This window comes from Manacus candei, unplaced genomic scaffold (genome assembly GCF_025592945.1).
Source record: "Manacus candei isolate 608988 ecotype Guabito, Panama unplaced genomic scaffold, ASM2559294v1 h1tg000008l, whole genome shotgun sequence".
Lineage (NCBI taxonomy): Eukaryota > Metazoa > Chordata > Aves > Passeriformes > Pipridae > Manacus > Manacus candei.
In genome coordinates, this window is record NW_026138056.1 from 30,749,660 (window position 1) to 30,768,839 (window position 19,180).

At 38.3% G+C, this 19,180-nt stretch overlaps 2 protein-coding genes across 5 annotated transcripts in view; both read left to right on the forward strand.

Annotated features, from left to right (window-relative positions):
- The window catches only part of LOC127462039 (uncharacterized), a 542,224-nt gene that overhangs the window by 79,063 nt on the left and 443,981 nt on the right, over window positions 1–19,180 (forward strand). The window lies entirely within an intron of this gene.
- RALYL (RALY RNA binding protein like) overlaps window positions 16,285–19,180 on the forward strand; it is a 374,398-nt gene continuing 371,502 nt past the window's right edge. For 3 of the 4 annotated variants that reach the window (XM_051770390.1, XM_051770410.1, XM_051770401.1), the window contains exons 1-2: window positions 16,285–16,463; window positions 17,382–17,468. The gene's annotated coding sequence lies outside the window, so the exon portion shown is untranslated. The remainder of the gene's footprint in view (window positions 16,464–17,381; window positions 17,469–19,180) is intronic. The other variant, XM_051770392.1, reaches the window with a different exon arrangement.

The window sequence follows — 19,180 nt, forward strand, 5'->3', positions numbered from 1 at the left end:
CTGCTGTATCTATTTAACACTTGACCTTTTAATATCTTTTAACCATTGGAATCTATTTAGATTTAGAAGACAAAGGGGAAATATGTCAAGGCCTGGCAGGAATCAGGCAATCAGGGCTCTTTCAGAAAAGTATGAACACTGCCATTCCTCTACAGGGATCTGGTAGGAACTGGCCAGCTGGAAAGTAAGAAGTACAGACTTTTCCCCAACACAATGAAGGAGTGTAAAAGAGAAAAGTTGTTCAAGTGTTGTTCAGTAAGTTATTCTTACCCACAAGGATTTCCTTGCTAATTACCTTTTTTATAATAGTTTCCTCCTTTCTAGATGCACCGTTGACTTTATGGAAAATTCATGGTTTCAAGAGCACCGTGTTACTTTGGTTCTCTTTTTAAAAGGATCTGCTTTAATCATCATCATCATCCCATCTATAGTTTTCTTTGAAAAATCCAAAACTCATTCCTCTCAAACATGTTCTTTCCAGTCTCTTCTAAGCCACAGCATCTGAAATATATTGCTTTTCTAAATCACTTGATGTTAAGAACAGTTTAATGAAGCAATCGCATGTGATGAACAATGATTTTTAATGACAACTATTTAAGGACACTTTGTTCTAGAAAAAATACTTCTTAAGAGGGTCATATTAAATCCTATCTTGCCTTCAGCAATGGAAGCACTTTTGTTTTAACTTCCAGCTGAAAGAAAAAACCCACTTCTAAAGGATCCTCTCCAACTCTTCCTCTTTAATGTTCCAGCAACTTGTCCTGTTTTAATCTATTCTTTTTCTCTTTACTGTTAGAGTATTGATGAACTAGACAATCTATCAGGGTAGTTACAAAGACCATAAATCCAACTCTAACAGCTAAAGACAAAAACCTTAACTGTTTTTGATCACCATCTATGAGATTTTATAGACATTAACATACCATTAAAGTTACCATTAAATTACATTAGCAAACAAGAGGTATCATGATAAGAAGATAAAGAAGAGATCCAATGAATTTTTCTTATTCAAGAGCTATTGTGAGTCAGACTTTTAGTAGAAGACTGAAGTGAGTTATTGAAGAAATAACACTGCATGGACTAAATCCTGAAATCCTATTCAAGTGTATAAATATTGGTGTAGGAAGCCTAATAAAAAAAAGTTCTTATTTTAAATATATTGGCGTAGTTTTAATGAAACATATCAGCCCCACACCTAAAAAAAAAAGGAATGGAAAATAATGGAAATATTTTCCACACCACAGAAACCTCATGGCTTACCTCCTTCTCTTGTAATAATTTTCTCTCTTAAAAACAACAATGCCACCATCAATAAGATCTAAGAACTAGTTGTGTGTTAGAAATTAATAGTTTGTGAAAGCAAACTCAGTATAGAAGACAGCATGCAATTTGCATAGGTTTAAAAGATCAGTAAGACACTGAGAAAATGAGATTTGTTTGAATAAAACAACCTAGATACTGCTTTCATTTACACCAGATTAAATACAATTTCAATTACTGTGGAAAGGTGTTTCTACAGTATTTATCAACATGCAGTATAGCCAAATATCTTATTCATCATCGTGCTTTGCAGAATCATTTTATTGTTGTGAGACCCTATCTGGAGTATTACGTCCAGCTCTGGAGTCCCCAGCACAGGAAAGACAAGAAGCTGTTTGGAGTGTGTCCAGAGGTGGGCCATGGAGGTGATTAGAGGGATGGAGCACCTCTCCTATGAGAAAAGTCAGAGAAGTTTGGGATTGTTCAGCCTGGAGAAGAGAATGCCCCAGGGAGACCTTATCGCAGCCTCTCAGTATCAGAAGGGGGACTACAAGAAAGCTGGAGAGGGACTTTTTAGAACGCCATGTAGTGACAGGACAAGGGGGAAAGCATTCAAGCTGAGAGTAGGTTTAGTTTAGTTGTTAGGAAGAAATTCTTTACTATGAGGGTGGTGAGGCACTGGAACACATTGCCACAGAAGCTGGGGATGCCCCATCCCTGGAAGTGTTCAAGGCCAGGCTGGATAAGGCTTTGAGCAATCTGGCCTAGTGGAAGGTGTTCTTGCCCATGGCAGAGGTGTTGGAAGTAAATGATCTTAAAAGTCTCTTCCAACCCAAACCATTCTATGAGCCTAAGACAAAACCAAAGACAAAGTTTACACATATGGTGTTTTATGAATCAGCCACTATCTCATAGAGACAGCTTAAATAAGGGGAATCTAAAAGTGAGTATAAGCAAGTGATTGTAGAGAACAAATTAAATATTTATTCCTTGGATTTAAGACCTGATGAATGGTTGTAAAGTTTAATAAAAGTAAATGTACTGAAAAACAGTTCAAATTATTTATTCATATAGTCTAGTGTTTTTATGAAATTATATTTTTCAAAACATTAAATTCAATTCAAATATTTGAGTACATATGTAATTCATCACTGATTCAGGACATCACAACAAAATTCAGTCAACAAATTTCTGGTAATCTGAAACCATTCCACAAGAAGCAGAGGTTTAATGACACTTTCAAACATCCAGTTTTATTTTCACACTACAAGCTGTTTGAAAAAAAAAGCATCTGTAAAGACCTGATAAACACATTCAGAGAAATTATTATCCAACTTTGACATTCCAGTACGCCAATCAAAGAGCACAAGTTGTTGCTTCTTTTCCAAAAAGGAAAACAAATGCATGCTTATTAAAATTCCTAATAAAATTTAAAGAATAAAGAAATCCAAACAAACTCATCTTTCATTAAAAGTTTCAGAAACTCAAATGTACATAAATAATCTTGAAATCGTTTGTTTTCCTCCACAGTGCTCAGTTTCTCAGAGACCGTTCACTATATTTGGGAACTTAAGCATTGATTTATACAGATCTGAGCTGTCTTTCATCATTCCTTCTTGTCACAAGCATATTCTGCACACAGAGGCTAGGCAGTTGCCTCATGAGTAACATCATTTAAAGTCTTATATACCATGTTAATGCATTTAACTGAATTACCAGTTCTTATCATCAGGAAAATATACTCATTCAGTCAGTAAGAATACCATATATATGTTAGTATGCATTTATAAAAATGACAAACTAACATTATTAAAACCTGCACTCAGATGAAGTCTGAGATTTTTTGGGTTTGACCACTGAGTTTTCAAATTATTACGTAACTTGACTTTTATTAAGCATAAATCCTGACTCTAGAGCTCTGAGTTTTTAAGCACTAATCTCAAAGATTAAATTCCAAGTTTTGACAGCATCTTTGGATGAGTGAGGAGTCAGATGTGACACCTTTCTCTCCGCCCTTCTGTAGAAGCTGTCATTACGTTAGCTCAGCTGAAGGAGTTCACATTAAGGCTGGTTGTAATATTAGCACATACAAGGAGGGCTCCCAAAGGCAGGCAGCATCCCTGCCGCAGATCAAAAGTAAAGAAAAACACTGCTGTACTGCTATACACAATTGATGAACTACACAGGTCTACAACAAACAAACAACTCCTCCCCCCCCAAGCACACACAAAAAAAACCTAGCAAGATTTCAGCAAGAATTGCAGGTCTGGTTAAGAAGTCTATTCCCCTCGTAGACCATATAGTGTTACTGGGGGGGGGGGTGCTTTCCCATTAATTAGACTGGCATTTCAAGGATATCTCTCTTTAAAGACACTGACTATAAGTCATATGCAGTTTTACCTTTTCTCGCTCAATCAAAATACCATGGTGGGGTTTATCAGGAGTTCATAATCTTTTATTTCCTTTTCTTTTAGGAAGGGGAATACACAGTATAGTGTTACTTGTTTGTCACATCCCCTTTCTGGAGGGAAGATTTGTCCTGGTTTCTCTCAAACTCCCCTTGTCTCTAGCTTACTCTAACACAATTTCCCATAAAGAGAAACGAGTGTACTGCCAGTTCAGAAAGTGCTTTAAGGCATAATATTGATAGTCTCTGTATGTTTTTAGTGTCTTCAAGTTCTGTGCATAGTTTATTTATCTATGCACATTCTTAACTAAAGGGTATGTTTTCTATAATCCTTGAAAGTTCCTAGGCAGTGTTCATGACAAAGCAAGGAACAATGTATATTACCTGTTTTAGAGGATTCATTTACAGATAAAGAGTATATAGCAGCAGTACTTTCAATATTTCAAAATTAGAAAACATTGTGTTCCTGTCTATGAGAAGAATCACCACATTATCTGTAGATCTCACATGTAGATATTGAAGAGTCCTATTTGCAAACACAAAAGCTACCAGTCTCAAGGTCCCTTGACTATCCCCGAGGAAGTAAACAGCTTCTTGGGTTGTATATCCACTCTTTTCTGTTAGTGTACATTACTATATGTGATTCTGGTCCCCTTAAGAAAAAAGTCAAATAGGAATGTATTTCCTTTGTGACAAATCTGTGCTAGTCAAAGTAGAAGATTCTGAAGATGGTCTTTCTCTTGACTGCATTTGTTGCAACCAATGTGTACGTCTCTTGCAGGAGAGACTATGGCTCATTTGAGTAAGGAATATTGGTATGTGGAAACAGAGAGAAGCACCTGAGCATCAGCTTTATGCTGTGTTCTTCATCCTGTTCTAATGATCTAATAATTGTTCCATCCCCCTAACCTATAGTATAATGCAGTGACAGGTTATAGAAATGTGTTGCATGTTTTTCTGTGCAATAAAGAATTGCATGGGGCTAATTACATAAATTAAAGAATCACGCAATAACCAAAACAAGTTTTTGAATTTGTTCGCACATACAGGACATGCACTGCAAAGCCATGCACTGTAAAATTCTGTTTCTCTGTAAAGATGTATTCATCTATGCATAAATAGCTAAAATTTCTTGTGAAGTCAACAGATGTGTAAGCCAGAACCCAATACTCACTGAAAAGACAGCTAGAAAGTGTTCCTTGTTCCATGCATGCTCATTTTGTATTCAGCCAACCAATTCAGAAGGGATTCTATGAGACTGAAGAAAGCTTTTTACTCTCATTTATGCAGGCTCAGATTCTAGGAATTAGAGGTACTCCTGAGACATACTTTATGATTGTTCCTTGTCTTTGGAAAAAGGGAGACAATAGAGAGCTTTAGTCTTTGAACAGATTACAAAAGCAAATCTAAATATTTTAAGGGATTCAGCTGCCATGGTAAGGAGTTGCTGAATCATAAATCAAATAAAATGAAATTCCTTTTACTCTTCCATTTCCCAATTCAATGATTTATAGTTACACAACACAGACAGTACTGAGGCAACCTGTATTCCTGACTCCTGTCCTATAGCCAACTGTCCTGTCTCCTGACCAAGTCTATTAAGTTCTATACACACTCTGAAACTGTATAAAACCTCAGCAGACACAGGTGAATATCTCACAACCTATGACTTTCTACTTTACCTTTCCAAAAATACCAACAGGCAATCTTGGGAAAATTATCAAGAGGACTATTACTGCTGTGAGGCACACTCCATTTTTATCATCAGGTCAATATCCTCCACATCCCTGCTTATCTTAAAACTTTCAAGTAGTTTCTGTGACTACAACTTTTTTCACATTTCTGTTTTGAATACAAAAATTCCTTTCCATACCCTCTTTACTAGAAATGCCTATGGCCTGACCTATAATCTTTCTCTTCTCCTTGTTTAGGCACTTTCTAACCCAGTACTAATTTTTTTTTTTACTCCTTTTATTTCTCAAGCATTTCTTCCACATTTGCATTCATGAATTCCTCTTGGCTTTAATTCTCTACCCTTTTTCATCCAATTCTCACAGATCTCACCTATATCTCCTGCAGCTTCTCCCTAACCTGTATTACTTGGTTTATTTCTTTTCTCTCTCTCTTTCAAAAATGTTCAAAAAGAGGTTGAAAAAAAATAAACCTGACTTATCTTCTAAACCACTTTGCAGGTTATTTGCTGGCTTATTATCCAAATTCAAACCTCTTTCCCAGCCTTCTCCAAATTTCATTAGGATTTCTTGAATCTATATCTTCCATTAGGGTTTGAGATATCTTTTTTTTTCTTTTTTTTTTTTTTTTTAGCAATGTAAACTTAAATATGGTGTTCTGGCTACACAGTGAGAAGTCTGCCATCTACAAGATGATTGCTTGTCACCATTAATCCTTTCCAATTGACACTGTCACTTCAGACTTCCCTGCATAATACCATTAATAGATCACATCTGGTGATCCTTATCTGCTTAAACACTTTAACAGTGGACCTTTAAAAAAAAAATTGTATCATTTTGGATCAGTTATGTCACTGTATGAGGAACCACTAGCAGGAGACAGATGGGGAAGCAGAGATAAATAGCCATGAAGGTAGGGCTGGTTATCCTGTCTAGGCTGCAGTCAGAGTGGAATGCTCACCAGTAGTCTAGTTGTTTTACTCCCAGTCTCACCCTCAAAGAAACAAAACTAAATTTAAAAAGGACAAATAAACAAAATGTATCATGACAAAGCCTTTGCTTACTTCTTTATCCCTCTACTCAATTTTTTACTATTTTCCCATGAAACTTCAAACTCTTTTTAAAGCAGGGATTTTATCTTACATATTGATGAAGCTATAGGAGTGTTTTCAGCTTTACAAAGCTCATGACAATCCACATTGTATAACTTCCTGCCAAAGCTTAGAGCCATAGGGAGCCAAAAGGATCTCCACTGAGTTGGAAACCTTTCTTGCAAATTTTTAATAATATAGGTAGTGTTTACTCACAAAAGCATTCCCTTTAAATCAATAGTGTACTTGTATGAAGATCACTTAAATGAATGCTTGCAATACAGAGAATCCTGTTATTTTTTAGAACATTGGTTTCCTACAGATTTAAATTATTTGAATGGTATGTTATGCTTCTCTGTGTATATAATGTGCATGAACATTATTTTAACTCATAAAAAGAAAAGGGACATGTAAAAATGTATGTGCTGCTTGTATAAAAATTTAAACCACTTTTCATATTGATTACAGCTTTTTTTATAACTGAAATATTTTAATATCAGATAACAATCACAGAATATCCTTCTTACATGCAGACAATCACAATACTTAGACAGAAGGTTAAAATATTATTTTCTTGTGACAAATGAACATCACATTTACAGGGCAGAGATTTGTTTATTGCCATAAATTATATGAATGCTTATATTCCAATAATGACTCTAGAAACCATCAACAATTGGTATTTCTAGCAGATTGCTTACATTAGCAACGGTATTAACTTTGGCAATCTTCAGACTAGTTCATTTTTTCACGATTTTCTCCTCTCTTCTCTCTATTTTTGTCATTCTAATTCATAAAAATGGTCACCAGAACCCACTGGTTTCTTCTGGGTTTATATTATTCATTCTGAGCCACAGTGCAACTCCCTATCAGCATCACTATAAACCAAGACTATATACTTCCTTTTTGAACGGATAGGTAAGATAGTCTGTAGATGAGATGAATATATGAATAGAAATGCATTTCATTCCAACTTGCAGTTGTGTTATGGAATACAGAGGGAAAAATATTAGGCAAGTTTGAGAAAGTTTAGAAGGAAGTATCACTGGATTATTTATTTATTTTTACCTTCCCTCAGGATAGCTAATATCACCTAATTATAATTTTCTTTTTGTGGGATTGCTACATTATTGGTATTACCAATTCTACTGCAGGTTACTTTCTTGATACTGTAGGTGTTGGCTAAGAGGTACCACTCCTGTAAAAAATCTATAATTCTACCTTGAGAGATCGATAATTGTTCCTCTTAAAAACCTCTAAAAACAGGGCTATCAACAGTTGTTCCCTCCAAACTCACCTTGATGCTTGTAGTTGTATTTCTAGTGTGCATCTTTCAGAAATGAAGAAAAAGTTCTCCTAGTGACACCTTCCAAAGTTTTCTAAAAGCCATTCTTTTGTACTTGATCAGGTTGGCTACTGAGAAAAATGTAGCAGGCTAAGAGTTTCAAAATCCATGAGAGGAAGGATTTTTCTTTAAAAGATTTAGGGGAAAATAATATCTTCTCTAGAAATACCCTGTAATGCTTCTCCGTTTGTAATCATGTTCTGTATTCTAAAAGAAATGGAAAATATCTAAAATTTTCCATTAAAACTGCAAGGCATTTCCCAATTTGATTAGGAAAATTTAGCCTCAAAAAATTTACTAGCAGGTAGTATTCGTTTGATTCTTTTATTGTATTATTACTTCTTTGGTGTGATTAGACATTTTATTTAATACATTTCTGGAGTTTACTTCAAGCCTAATCAGTTCAAAACGTTTTCATTTGGTGTGTGAAACTGGAGAAATGCTTTAGCCTATGGAAAAAAAGAAACAGATACTAAATCTACTGGATTGGTGAGGGAAAGTGAAGTTTTAAGTCAAGTGTGAGCTACCTTAGTACAGTTTTTTCAACAGTTGTGCTGTAGCTTCCATAAGAAATTTTGTTCTCTGGCATGGAAACCCTACATATGTCAAAGTAAGCATACTCAAATACAACCAGACAGCAACGAACTGCTTACTTCTTTGACTGTTATTACAACAGCAAAGTTACCTATTAGATGGTGAACACAAACTTGTCCCTGTTTCAGAAAAACATATATTTTAACAGGAAAGTGAAGGTTTTCAATATCTAAATATACTCGTGAGCAGCAAGAGCTTGATTGTCTTTTGGGTACCCGAAAGAACAATGTCTTGATCACTTGGAGTTTCTGAAGATCGGATTACACCAGGTTCTTACACAAATGTGTTTCCATGGACAATTTGTGACTTATTTTTCTTCTTTTTTTTTTCTTTTTTCTTTTTTCTTTTAACTGGAACACACACTGAAAACTTGCAGACTTCATTCTTTTGAGGGAGATGGTGTCTGGGCAATAGCTGGCAAGCAGAATATAGATTGAATTGAGCATCAGTAGTCTTTGCAGCAATTACCTATATAAAGGAGCTAGCAGATTTGAAGAACCTTGATTTTTTCCAGGATTCATTTGTGCTGAAACTGCTGCTTTAATCTCACTGAAAATAATGGGATTTATTTGGATGACTTCGTACATCTTGTCTCCATTTGCTTGTCACATATTCCATTCATATTCAACACAATAAGTGCCAGTTATTGTCATCTATGAAAAAAAGAAAACAAATTTTAAAATTTGGAAAGATAGACTCGAAAGACAATTGGGTTTAGAATAGTAAATTATTCTAGGTACATAATTTCTGTTAAGATCAATTGTACTTGTATGTTTCGTGGTGACTGTATTTCAGGCTGGATTGTGCCTTTGGGCATTATCCTGTAATGGAAGTAATTTGTGATGTAAGCCAGAAGGAAGATCATTCCCAAGCATGGTTTTCCAGGCTTTCTCCCTGTTGGCTAGAGGGAAGGGAGTGTGTCACATGAGTCATGTACAAGCTGCAAGTTGCTCAAAGAGCTGCAGCAGTGCAGAGATTTAGCTATTTGAGAGAGCCAAACACAAAACCCCAAGAATCTTAGTGCAGCTGCACTGAGAAAGGTGGAAAAAGGGAAATCTGTCTAGATGGTTTCACAGAGTGATTTACCTCAAAGGAACAAAGGGATGCTGTCCTAGAACATAAAACTTGACAAGTTGGAGATGGAGAAAAGAAATTGCAATTGGGAAAAAGAGCTTGTGTTAGTCAGGATAAAAATAAGAGAAAATAAAGCAATAAATGCTATTCAGCATGCCAATATATTTTTTCAAAATTATTGGCCTCAAGTTACCTGATGTAATTATAGAGTAAGTCTTCTCCTATCTAGAAATTCTCTTCATTTATGAAGGGCAGATGGGATGAGGTTAGAGTCAGATATGCTCAATTAAAATTTGCCTTTCCAAAAAAAAAGTTAAAATGTATATAATTTTTTTTAAGGAGTTCTTTACCTGTATTTCGCCTAGAGGCTGACACTGAGTGCTTAACACTCTTACATAATGTTTTCAGTCCTCTCTAGGACAAACACATGAATAAAACAACATATATAAAAATCCTCTAGCCTCCAGCCATACTGCTATGGATTGCAGTCTTGTCAGATCTCATTAACTAGCTAAAATTAGCTCTTGTTCATAACTAGGATACAGGGTCAAAAAAAGAAAATATTAGAAAGAACAGGATATGTGTTGCAGATGTACCTACATGCACATATGGATATATGTGTGTTTCCTGCATGCAAAAAATGTTTATGAACAGTTGAATGCTAATCACAATTTCTTCTTTTTTAGGAAATTACTGGATTAGAATTGTCTATGCAACCTCATTTCACCTCTTAATGCACAATCATTATGATAAAGCCCAGCTATATAGTCACATATTTATTTCTTCCTTCATCTATCTTTGCCTTATGCAATACACACAAATGGTACTCAGGATGCAAAACAATGCCCTGTAGTAAAGAAGGACACTGAGCGTAGCTCATGTCTCATTCACATCTCTGAAAACTGAAGCAGCTGAAGGCAACAAGAACAAGGATTGTTGTCAGTTTAGGGAGATGAATGCTTGGATGGTAAACTGAGTTACACAAGGTCCATTATGTTTGCTGAATCACTTAAATTAGACTTAGAAAGATTAATATAATATATGTTCATTTTATGTGTGTCCAGTTTGAACCTGTGAGATCTGATTCAGAGAAGACAAAGCTCTTCTCTCCTATTGCTTCTACCAAGGCCAGGTTTCTCAGTTTAGATTAAGTTTTAAAAATCTCTCCAAATCCATTTGTCAAATTTGCCAGAAGTTTATAATGTTCTTTTTTCCTCTCTCTTTTTCATTTTCTGTACCACATATTCTTTTTTTATTGTCACTGATTGTTTATGCAAAGGCACACTTTCCAGTGTTGCGTCTGATTAACCCTGTAAATGCATTCTCTCAGCTTTCAGTGCCATTATCTTCAACTGCAAGTGCCAGCCAACAGCCATAATTTAATTCTGGCTGATACAACACAATTAAAACAAACAAACAAACAAAACACATAAACCAAAAACAAACAAACAAAAAAGCAAATTTGCAAAAACTTCTGAAAGTATGTTTTTAATTCTCTTTCAATGGAAAGACTGAAAGATTGTCATATAGAAAATGAATGCATATGAATAGATGGTGCATACCAGTGAATTTGATCGTAAGCTGCCTTATCTCTCAGTGTTCCCAGACTTATTTATTGGAAGACTCACAAACCGAGACATGCCTGTTATAAGTTCTACTCATTAATTAACCCTTTCCAGAAAAGAAGAAACTAAAAGAGCAAAGGCAACAACTTTGAAATTAGGAAGATGTTTGGGATAAGTAAGATTCTCACTACTGACTGTAGATGTCACTTTTCATGTATATAAAATAGCACGTGAAAACAGCAATTTTGAGGACAGAAAGGTTTTTGTATGCTGTGTCCTCTGATTAGGATTGTTTCAAAATGCACAGTATGCAAGGGTTGAAAGATTGAACTTTCCACAGTACAAAGCGTTCAATGGTTAAAAACTCCTGCCTCCTGAAAACCACTCTAATCTAACAAAAGCAGGTAAAAAGGATTCCATGAAAGTGTTGAACATTTCCTATTTTTTATTCCATTTCCATATATAATGGGTGTAACATTCAGGTACTTTATTTGCTCTCCTTTAAACAAAGCTGCCTTGCTTTTATTTATTCTGTCATTTATTACTGGACTTTTTTACCTGCATTGTGCTGTGACACTCAGAAATTTCAACTGAAAAGGTGGCAATAGAGGAATTGAATTAGCTTCACTGTATGGATAAATAAAGTGTCTTAAAAGCACTTAAAAGAGAAGAAGAACATTAATTTTGTTAAAATTAACAATGAATCTGTAGAAAAAAGGAAGAAAAATGATGGTAAGATGCAGAGAAAAACAGATGAATGAAACTTGTTTCTAAAGTAATATACTATATCATATGAACAGGAGTTGATTTTAAAAATGTGGAGTAATTCAACTTGATATTGTCTAAGGTATAGCAATTTAATCAAAACCAAAACATAAATGGATTTAAATGATGATAGCTAACTCTATAGTAATTTCAAAGTTTGAGAAATGCAGTTTTCTTTCTTCAATAGTTTAACAATGTAATACCTTGGCTAACTTCAAGTAATTCTTCCATTTAGCAATTATTGCCAGTCAACTAATTTTTCCTTTTTCTGTTGTCACGGTAGATACAAACAACATGCATAAACAAGCAAACAAAACTACCCCTCATGACCTTATAAACCTATAATTATACTGGATGGTTAAAGCAGGATCAGGCAGCTGTATCTTCAAAAAAGGACCACTAATTATTTTATCATTGTTGCTATTATTACTGTTGCTATTTTTGCATCTGGTACTGTTTTAGCTGACTTCTGCCAGTACAATAGGAGATACCAGTAACTGCACCTGTTTGCAACTTGAGCTCAGGCTGCTGAGTCATACTGATGGATCTGTGCAAAGCCAGTACCTTGGTGCTGAACTCCGAATGTTTGCTTACTACCTGCAAAGAGAAGCTTCTTTATTTTAGGAAAGTGGAAGTGCAGGGAAAGTGATGTAAAAAACCCATGTGTGTTTTTCCAATACTAGCACCAATAGAAAGGGAAGAAAATTGTCTAAGCAACAGCCCTGGGCTGAGAGCACAGAAGTTTAATGCAATCAAGAAAAACAGATTATAGGCAATGAGGTAATCTCAGCATGTATTTATTTCTGCTCCTATGGAGGGATGAGAGGGGGAAGGGAGCGGTACTGCAGAGGTACAGGAAAGGATGTGAAATATTGGGATTGCATGGCATTACTAACAAGACTTGCGAGCCCAGCATAACTCACAGAGCACTGGCTGGGTAGTACAATATTTTGGGAACCTTAGGAAGCATCTGTTAGTGTTGGTAGCTAAGGCAGAAGCATAGAAGTGCTGGTTCACACACTTTCTGGGCAGAATTCTTTGTTACTTTTAAGGATAACTCTTAGCCATATTGCAATGGAGCTCAGTTGCTGTTCTGCAGAAGAAAAAGTGAAAAGCTTAAAAAATGCCAGCAGGTACTTTAATTGCATGCGTTGGATTGCCCGTCAGTGCTTATGCCCTTGAAATTACCTAAGTGATACTCCTTTTCCTTCATTTTGAACTGCACTCTTTTACTGTACACTTTGTTGAGCACTGTGCATAACCAAGTTATAACATCTGGCACGTGCTGAACTTTCCCTCTTTTTGGTCCAGCATCGAGTATTCAACTGCTTTTGGAGGAAATGTCCTGCAGGAGTAGCCGGAAAGTAGACACTGATGAATAAACACTTCCTGAGATTCTGTGAAAACAGCATTGTTCCAAGGTCTTTCTTGCTTGTAACCTACTCCAAACACATATTCTTGCCAAACCTCTCACAACTCTTATCCTCTAATGCTTACTTCACCTTAATAGATCGTTAGCAGAAAAGTGACAGAAACATACACTGGTGATTCTTTAGGTAAAGCTAAGGTTAAGTCCTCAGGAATAAGTTCATTTTCACAGTATTTACAATGCTAACTATAGCAGGAACTCATTCTGTTACATTTTCTGAGCCTGGATCCCCCTCAGCTCTGTCTATAGACCTGGTCTGGAAGCTGCCCCTAAGCTCTGCAGCTTTCAGTGTTTATATTCAAATTTGCCAAATTTATTGCAATGACTTTTTAACTCACAGAATAAGCAATAATACATACACGTTGAAAAGAAAAACATACATATTTGCATGTTTACTTTATTCCTAGTTCTTGGAATCTACTGAGTAAATAAAATATAAAATATATTGTCCAAAATGTACATATCCTTTTTCTCATATGTGTGTCAACATAATCCAAGTTTACAAGTCAGATCTATTGTATAACTTGTGATTATTAAAACACTATCCTTTAACTTTTTTTGTTGTTATTTTGGGAAGACTTATGTGCTCAAAATTACATAAACAGCAACGGAAACTGAAAAGCAACAGCAAAATAGGATTACTATTTAGGCATCAATTCTGCAAATACATTTTGACGCTAAATATAATTTTAAAAACCCACCTCAGTCATTCTACTGGATTTATACGTACAGTGCCTAGAGCTACACAACACTGAAGTGTGCCCTCTATGGACATACACCTCACACACCCGAAATCTCAAGACATGGCAGTTTGTGATACCAACATGACAATATGACTGAGTTTACTGACATATGTATGTAAACCATTGTACAGTTAAGTTGGTTGGTTTTTGCACTAAATGTTTTAATTCCTTTCAAATTATTGTGTCTTTAAGAACTTCCTTTTGTTTGTTTGTTTGTTTTAAACGTTCTCAGATGTACAGCTTTACTCCTGAGAGCCAAACTTAGCCAACATTGCAAAATGCCAGAACAAGCCCAGTGCCAAAATAAAAAGCAAGGAAGAAAACATAACTGTTTATATATATTTAAATTTTGTCCAGTGTTCTTTTTATACTTTATAAAAGAAGTTGAGAGCAAGAAAGAAAGGGAGCATTTCTTTTTATTTTCTGGAAACACTGGGGAAGAAATACAGGATAGGAAAGAAAGAAGTGGTCAGGGCAAGGGAAAAAGCTTTGTGTGAGGATGTGAAGAAGGCAGGTTGGTGCCCTCACCAGTCTTTTATATAGCAGGGCATCCTCTTACTGGTCAGAGCAATTTTTGTAGAGTAATAACCTGACTGTATCTGCTGTCTCCTGACCTGGATGAAAAGAGAGGGACTCTAAAAAAAAAAGTGAGTGAAAAAGAGCAGGGAAGTGTTGCCTGGACTGTTCCCTCTATCACAGTGCCTGGTTTATGGATGCACACTTCTATTCCTCTGTTAATTTACCTCATGCAGATGTCTCTTGTGGCTCTTCCTTGTAATGCTGAAGCAGTAAAGAAGTAAGTTTGTGGGTGATTGTTAGCTGTGAACATTTTGGGGGCCAGTGAAGTGAGTACACAGCTGAGGCAGTGGGTTGGGGCCTGGCAGTGGCTGAGCAGGTTTTGCTTCAGCTGGAGCCGGAGCAAAGCTGCTCTCAGCCCCAGCCGCCGCTCCCTGCGACTGCTGTGTTTGTTAATAAGGAGACAAGCGAGGAGAGCTAAACAGGGAAAAAAGCAAGAGTCTTGAGGGAACTCTCAGCAACAGTAGCACACAGCCTGCTCCAATGTATTGCTCATATGTTAAAAGAAAAAGGAGAGAGCTGCCATCCGGCCAGCCACGGGGCCGCGTTTTTGCGTGTTAGGGATCGACCCAAACACGTCCACCGCTGCGGGCTGTGTTGCCGTGGGAGGCTGCCCAGCCGGGGTCACCGTGCCGGGAACTCGCTGCCCTGCAGCACACTGCTCGCGGCTGCGGGCTGCTCTCGGGAGCGCACCCTCCAGCGAGTGTCCCCCTCCGAAAACACTTGTTTACTTCCCATTTCGTCCAGCAACTTTGAGATGGGAAGCATCAGACCTGCCGCTGGAAGGACGGGAGGAGGGAGAGGCTGTGCAGCAGGGCAGGGGCTGGAAAACAAAAGCGGTGAGGGATGGGACCGGTGGCACCTGTCCTTGTCTCCCCCGCTATTCAGACATGACTGGGTCCACAGTGACTGCAGCCCCCGCACTCGGCACGGAAACACCCCGAGCTGCGCACACACTAGAGCAGGAGTGGCACAGGGGAACCCTCCGCTTTCCCCACCGCGCTGCACCGGCAGCAGCGGTGCCCCGGAGCTGGCGTGACCGGAGGGGATGCCCCTCCATGCCTTGTCTGACTGCCGGGGTACTCCGCGCACCCACGCTGAGCCAGAGCTGCACATAGGCAGGGGATCAGGGCTGGCACCCCGTGCAGACGGCGAGCCGGGCGACGGGCGAGCCCCCTGCGTGCGCGCACACACTCGGTACCCCCCGCACTGTGCCTCCGTTCCCGCCGGGTCGGCGGGAGCGGTACCCCGAGTGCACACGCCCCGGCGCCCGGCGCTCCTCGGGGTCCGCTGTCGGGTGCATCGCACCGCTCGCCCGGGCGAACCCCGGCGCCCCTCCGCTCCGCTCCCGGGGCCGAGCGGCACCGCAGCGGGGGAGCGGCGGCGGCGGCACCGCGGCCGGAGGGCAACAGGCGGGCGGGCGGCGTCAGGCGACAACTTCGCGCAGCGCCGCCGAGCAAGTTGCGCTGCTGCGCAGGACGCGCCCGCCTCCGCACCCCGCCCGCGAGGCCGCTGCGCGCCCGCGCTCGGCGGGAGTGAGCGAGGGAGGGAGGGAGTGAGTGAGTGAGTGGTGCGGTGTGAGTGCGGGGGCGAGCGGCACCTGCCGGGGCCAGCGGGCCCGCCGCGGTGCGGGTGCGGTGCCGGTGCCGAGCGCTGGGCGGTGGCGAAGCCGGGCGGCTGCAGCGGGCGCGGAGCGGAGCGGGCTGGGCTCGGGCTGGGCTCGGGCTGGGTCCGCGCCCGGCGCCGCCGCCGCCGCCGCTGCGCCCTCCCGGCTGCGAGTCCGCCCGGCTCCGGATCACGTGGCGGTTGCCGGAGGCAGAGACTAGAGAGGAGAGAAAAAAAAAGCGCCTCATTCCTTCTTCCACCGCCATACTGTATTTTATAGTAACTCTCATTTTTATTCCTCCCTTTTACTCCCGCTCGGTGAGTACCTTTCCGCTGACATTCTTGTCCTCCTTTTTTTGTCCTGTTTTTTTTTCTTCCTTTTGTTTTTTTTTGGGTTTTTTTTGTTTTCTTTTTTTTCTTCTTTTTTTTTTCTTCCTCTTTGATTATTGTTTAAATGGATTTGATCTTTTGCTGATGACAAGTTTTTTTCCTAGCATGCGATGGTTACTAAACTGTGAGCAAAAGGTGCTGCTGGGGCCGGGAGTCACTGGGAATGAAAAATTATAATATTAATTATACAGACTTGCCAGTCCAGCAACAACTGATATACATTTAGTAGCTATATATCTATATATGCAACTGGTTTTGTTGTGGCACGGAAAAACCATGTGAAATATGATGCTTATTTTTTAAAGATAAGAGAAAAGGCATGTTTCTAACTCTTTTTGCAGAAGATTTTCTCTGGTGTTGTTTTATTTTTATTTTTAGGTGTTTTTTTAAGTTTTTTTTTTTCCATAAAGAGATGGGAGTTGCAAGTGCATTTTGCAGCAGTGTTTACACAGAGTTTGTAATCTTGCAATACTGGTGGAAGCCACAGAGCAAGATAATAATTTTATTATTTTTGTTACTGTTTCTTTTTTTGTTTTTCCTTTTTGACAGTGCAATCAGCAGGGTTTTTTGTTTTTCCTCTTCTTCAGTTTTTGATACCTATTTATAATGTGAAACTTTTCTTGCAGTGTGTTGCAGTTATCATTTTTAAATACTTTTTTTCCTCCTTAAAGACAACAAAGCAAAACAGAAAGCCAAAGAGATGATCGTTACTTTTGCACATTTTGCACCTTGACTTTTTTATTCTTTTGCCAGCAGTGTTTTAAGATGGTTGTTGTTATCATGATGATGATGATAATGATAGATATATACATATATACAAATAAATACATTTTCAAATGATGGCAGTGGAAGGTTTTCCTGGAGAATGAAGTGCGATTTGGTTTCCTTGTCAACGGAAGATGAAGTGAACAACTGAACATCTCCCCAGTGCAGGTACTTCATCTCCTTGTAGGCGTTTCCACGCTGTGTAAATTACATTGTGAGATTTTTTTTTTAAAGAAATCTCCTTCCACCCCTTTCTAAAGGTATCTGTGCAGTACACATGACGACTGGACTAAATATCTGTGCCTTGTGATTGCTTGCATGTGTGCAAAATGTTGCACTAATTGAGCCTAGGTCGGTTAGGCTGAAGAGAGGTGTTTTATGTGCTGTGCTGTGCTGTATAGATGAGAAAGCAGCTGGGCAAAAAAATCCAGACATCCCCCCTCTCCTCCTTACCATTTAAAAAAACCCAAACCAAAACAAAACCAAAAACCGATCAAACAAAAAAAAAAAAGGCAAAACAACCAAAAGTAAAGCCCAAACCGAACATGGATGGAACCTGGAGATCCTCATTATGAGTGCAAATACTTACAGGACAAAAACAAAAGCCCTGGCCCTGTATTGTTGTGTGTTTGTGTGTGTCTGTTTAAAAATTATCCATTAGAAAATAGCTGTGAAACAGCAAAGGAGGCTCCCTCAGAAAGCTGGCTCACTGCCACATGAGGCATATTTTGTTGCCCCTAGGGCAGCAAAACCCTTATATCCAACTTCTGCTCCTCATATTAAAAAGGTGTAAACAAGGCAGCAGGTTGCCTCTTATGAATTTAATTCATGGGGATGGAGATTAGTCAGAAGCTGATATTTGCTTGAAGGTGTTTCCTTTTATTTTGGTGATTAATAATGCCACTGGCTCATAGGGAGTCAGAAACTGTTACTTTCTGTGATGGTACTGAGAGTTCAGATTGGAGGAGAAACTGTTACTTCTGTTTGAGAGCACCTAAATGGTTAACAGGGACCACCCCGATGTACAAACAGGATATTGGTTCTCTAAAGTACAATTTGGAAAGGTTTTTCCAGCTGACAGGGTGGTTTTTGTTCTTTGGTTTTTTGGTGTTTTTTGTTTTTGTTTTTTTTTTTTTCTTTTCTCCCCAGAAAGAAATATGGTGCAATATTATGCTGAAGTTGAAGTACAGAATGTTCGGTGGTGTTCTCTGTTGCTTACTTTATTGTGATGGGATTGCTTAATGTATTTTATAGAAACAGCTTTTAGGGATCTGTAACTGACTGTAAAGATATACTGTGTATTCAGATGTGGAAACTAAAGTAAGTTACAGGGGATGTATTTCTTTTGTCACTGTTGTATAAGCAAATATAATTCATAGAATTACAAATGCATTAGGAAGTTTGAATCTTCTAATTCTTATATTTACATTCTTGTAACTTAACAGCTTCCTTTAAAGTAGAAAGTGTATATAAGAAGTGTATATATCATGCAATTAGTAGTGTTGAAAAATAAATAAATTCACTTATCTTTGTAGAAACGTAACTATTATGTATTTCCAGTGGCTTTTTCCAGTTTAAATGTAATACAAATATTTAGCACATATTTATGCATGACTTCTGCTCTGACATGATGAAATACTTTTGGCAATATAACAGGGTCAATAATTCATGTGTCTAAAAACCAGTTGAGATATTTGCATGATAGATTATGATGACTTCTCCAAAATAGTTATGAACTGTTGGGTCAATACTCCATATTTTAAGAAGACTCAACCTGCTTATTTTTTTATAATTTAATTTGAAAGCAAGCCATTAAAAACAAGAGTGATTGAAACTTATATCTCCACCCCTCTTTTTATTTTCATCCCTCCCTATTTTTA